The following is a 5,059-nucleotide window of genomic DNA, read 5'->3' as shown; positions in this document are numbered from 1 at the left end:
TAGGGATTTATAGTTATAAGCAAGCAAACTCATTTGTTTGTATTTTGTTAAATTCTCACCAAGCATTTTGTTTTTGATGTTACAGTAAATGTGATTTTAATTCATCTTCTAATAATCCATTACTTATATGCAGATGCACATTTAATTTTTGTATTTCACTATTTTATACTGAGATCTTAGTAAGCTCTTTTATTAGTTCTTGTCACATCTTGTGGATTTCTCAGGATTTTCTACATAGATAATCATGCCATCTACCAGCAAATAAGAAGACAAGCAACAGACCAGGAAGAAATATTTCTAAACAATTACTGCACTGAAAAGATCTGACAGTACCAGTGTTGGTAGAAATGTGAAACTTTATATCAATTAGACAGGGATGCAGAATACAACATGGGACAACTGTATTTTGAAAAGAGCTTGAAAACTAATTTATCTGCTCAATTTTGTAAGATATATGGATGTACCTTTTTTTGTATACACACACACACACAATGATTCAGCTATTGTACTTAGAAATATTTTCTGAAGGACAGTGAAAACATATGTTCATATAAAGACTATACATGAGTGTTCGTAGCTGCTTTATTGGAAACAGCCATACTTTGAATACAACCCATCATCTGCAAGTGAATGGATGAACTGTGATAAATTCATGTAACAGAATACAACCAACTCCCCAATAAAAAGTAATGAACTATTATGTGCTATGATGTGAATTAATGTCAAAATAATATGAACAAAATAAGCCAGCTAGAAAAGAAAATATTTATGAATTTCATGAAACAAAAGTCTAGAAAATGCAAACTAATCTACGCTGATGAAAAATGAATCAGCAGTTGCTCGGAGACAAGTAGATGCAGTCAGGGAGAGGCAGGAACAAAAGATTACCAAGTGGCATGAGGAAGCCTTTGGATGTTCATTACCTTGACTGAGGTAATGCTTTCATGAGTGTATTAGGTTAAAAGTTATGAAATGATACATTTTTAAACATATGCAATAAAGCCATTAAAATGGATCAAAAAATAAATGCCTCAAAGCAATCTCAATACCCAACCTTTTCCATGATTTGTTATACAACTGTTCATTGTGGAATTTATGCTATTTCCCACAACCCACCTAGATTGCTATAAGTTCTTTTACTTTATGATTTCCTTCCTTTCCTGCCTCACTCACCACCATTCTACTGCAGTTTTCTTGACTGGGAAAATGGAGAGAAGTTAGGTGGAGGATAGATATTCAGAGGCTATTTCTAAGATAAGTCTGTAAATTACAGATAAGGTCACACATGGTAATACACAGTCTATTTATCTAAGCTATACAGTCTTTTTCCTAATCCAATATTTAGTACTATGGGTCCAGGCTGTAAACTTGGTCCCCACAACGCCTTCTGCCTTTATCTTTCTACTCTCAAAGACCATAGGCACATAGTCAAAGGGACTGTGTTATTGCATAGTCAGTGCTATAATTAAATCAGCAAGGAAGGATGCTGAACCTCACGGGGCAGTGAGAGAGGCAGAACATCTTGGCCTAAGCTGGGCTGGTCACATGGGGTAGGGGAGGTGTGTTTGTAAAAGAAGGAACACTTGGCACAGGGATGCTGGGGCCTGAGTAAGGTGGAGTGGGCAGGGTCATAACCACAGCAAGGCAGGATAAAATAGAAGTTACTAGTACTGAGATAGGACTGAAGGCTATTAGAGACACTGGCAGTAAATTATGGGGATGGATGGGGCTGGATTTAAACCATTCTAAGAATTAATAGGTTTTGACTTCAGTTTGTAAGGAATGGATGAGATATTGGATGGTTTTAAACAATCAAATTCCATATCAAGTTGTGTTTTGAAAAGAATATACTGAAAATTATGAAGAGAATGGATTTGCCTGAAGGAGGAGTGATAAGAAAAAAATTGAGACAGGTGATTGGCTGGTGACTTGTGAAAAAATTCAAGTTGAAAGATGATTAGGCGGGAACTAAAGAGGACGGGAGGGATGGGAAATTAGGGGTGCATGCCTGACACATTTGAGGATGAATCCGTTGGTTTTAGCATCTATACTCAGATGCTGATCTTTCTTCATTGGTGAAGAAGAACCCTCTGGCCCCGCCTCCCCCCCCCCACATGTACAATGATGATCAAATCTCCTAAATGCAGAAAGCCTCAAAATTCTGTTATGTTGTCAATTAATTACTTGTATTTTGTGCTAGGGCCTGGTCATTGTCTCTGAGTTTTTGTGCTCAAGGCCAGCACTCTGCCACTTGAATCACAGCTCTATCTAGCTTTTTGGTATTTAATTGGAGATAAGAGTCTCTTGGACTTTCCTGCCCAGACTGGCCTTAAACTTTGATCCTCAACTGCCTCTGGTTTGAGCCTCTGGTGCCTGGCTTATAAATTACTTTTGAATATTGCAGGATAAGCACTGTGCAATGTACATGTGGATGCATTGGTTATAATCCAAATCCTGGGTGGTGATTATTTGAAGCAACCTAACCAGAAATAAACACTCCATGAACATTAGTGTGTGAGACATTTCCACCAGAGTCAGCTCTCCAGAGGAGATGTCTGCATCATGACTTTCCCTACACACCTGCACTGGAGGAGAGTTAACATAAATAGAATTAGAAATATAATTGACTCTCTGTACCCATGAGTTCAACCAGCTGTTGATCAGAAATGTTTGGGGGAAAACAGCATGCATATCAAACATGTACATTTTTTCTTGCCAGCATTCTCTAAACAATTTATTATGACAACTATTTATACAAAACATACATTGAATTAAGATGATTTAAGGGTTGAGAAACTATTTTCTATGAAGAGACATTGGATATTTATAACATCATTTGAGGGCCACACAAGGTTACCCATATAGGCATATATGGCCACAGGGGATCAAAAAAAAGCATATAAGAAGCTTATGTGTCTGTCCATGTATGGACCATCTCCATGAATATGCGAGGATGTATTGTTTGACTGGTGAAACTTTAGTAAGTCTACATTGGTTAAATTTTTTGCTCTGGTATAAATCAGGAACGAAGATTTGGTTAAAACAGTAGCCTAATTCTTTAGGATATATATACTGGGCAAGAATTCCTTTTGGGTATAAGCCCTATCATTTAATAGAGATTCTGTCTCTTGATCCAAGTAGGAGTCTAACATACTCTTCTGACATTAAGAGTTGTTACATACTTCAAGTGAATTTTTCATGCACAAAGGTTAGAGAGTTGGTGTTAGAGAAAAGGTTAGAGAAACAGGTATGGGAGAGGTTGTCCTTTCTACTGAGATTTGTCTGTGAGTCTCAATTTTCTCTGCTTCCATAGTAGCTGTGGGTAGTAAGACTAGGGGAGAAATGATCTAGAGTTCCTACTCACCTAAGCCCAATAACCTTGGATCAGTTAGCCACACTTCCCTTCCTCTCAGAAACCTCCCAACTTGTATTACTATCTCTACCAAGCTCTGTTCTCATACTTTGTTTTTCCTGAAGAGAACTTTGTGCCTTCTTAATCTCTAGATAATCCATCTCCAACTCATACCATGCTATACCTACTGTGGCATCATGAGATCTCTGAATGTTACAGTTACCAGTTTGGCTATTTATCATTCTTAGATTACTTCAAATTAGTTAACCTGATCTGTCCAACTAAATGAGAACCTTTTTATCTAGGGATGAAAATCCTTCCATTCCCTTCCTCCCTTTCATATTTTAAGTATTCGCTGGTTTGGTACTCTCTTTAGGAGGAGGATCCATGACTAGTAAGTAAATAAGGCAGACATAGTTTCTGCCCTAACAGAATGTCCAGTTGAGCTGGGGGAAATAGACAAGAAAATGGGCAATTTATCATGGACATGATAAATGGTAAGCCATCCATCAATTCACTTTTTCATTCACTTCCTTGTCTATTCCACAAACTTATGTTCTCTCCAACATTTGTAACTATTAGCCATTGAGAAATTTACTTGTGCAAGAGAGACCCTTTCCTCATTGATTAAAGTCCAGGAAACAGGAAGTACATGATGGGAGAGCTAACGGCAGGTCAACCAAGTAAGTGCCCTGAAGAAGGAATAGATATTAGGAAAGGTTGTTATCTACTAATTGCTTGTTGATGAGCAAGGCTTAGCGCTGCATCTATCTCCAATGCAGAGTTTCTTAGTAAAGAAAAACAAAACCAAGAAACAAGCTACAGAGCATCAGCACAAGTGTTGTGTGCTTACATAGTGAAGAGTACCTTCCTCTCCAAGCTGGACTATTCCCAGGAAGCAGCTTCTGATGGCAGAAAGCCCCAGAGAGTCAACTGTGCAAGGGAGGTCACATATCCACAATTTTCCTTAAATACTTGGGTGTTATTTTTGTTATTTTGGAGACATGCTAAGACGTCCCAAACTACATTTATATTTAACCTTCAGGGATCCCTAAACTATTCCTAAACTTTTGGGCAAAATAGCTCTCTCAATAGGAATGAACGGAACGGACACAGCCATGATGTAACAAAACTAAGAGACTTACTCTTTAATTCCTTATCTCTGTTTTGGAACAAAAGGTTCCAAACTCCTGTCATTGTGGTAAAGAAGAGGCTGGGAGGTATGACCAAAGCCTGCCTTCAGGCCTCAGCCCCAGCCAGCTCCAAAGCTGTAGGCCTCGGCCTTTTAACCTTCTTCTTCACCATGTGGTCTGGTTGTTTTGAAGACTGGGTCAGAATTGCACTGTGTGAAGATGATTGGGAGAGTTCCGCCAAAGGCTGAGATGGGAGGAACTGCCCACATAGCCCTATGTATCCAGGCTGGGTTTCTGCAGACTAGCTTCATCTCTCTACTGAGCAGAGTCTCAAGGTTGCAGGAGACTTTTGCCTAAGAATTTTGCCTTCCACTTGGGGTGGAGCAGAGTTTCAAGCTCAGTCCAAGGTGACATAATCCAGGGGTTCTTCAGCACACTCAGGAGAAATGGGAAGCCCACAGGATTACACAGACTGACTGAGAAGTCCGGGAATGGAAATATGCAACACCTTACACAAATGAACACATAAATGCCTAACTTATACTGGCTATCAAATAAAAATGAAATCTTAGAG

This window comes from Dipodomys merriami, unplaced genomic scaffold (genome assembly GCF_024711535.1).
Source record: "Dipodomys merriami isolate MVZ:Mamm:240054 unplaced genomic scaffold, mDipMer1.0.p SCAF_5, whole genome shotgun sequence".
Taxonomy (NCBI): Eukaryota; Metazoa; Chordata; class Mammalia; order Rodentia; family Heteromyidae; genus Dipodomys; species Dipodomys merriami.
Note: the sequence above shows the minus strand (reverse complement) of the source record.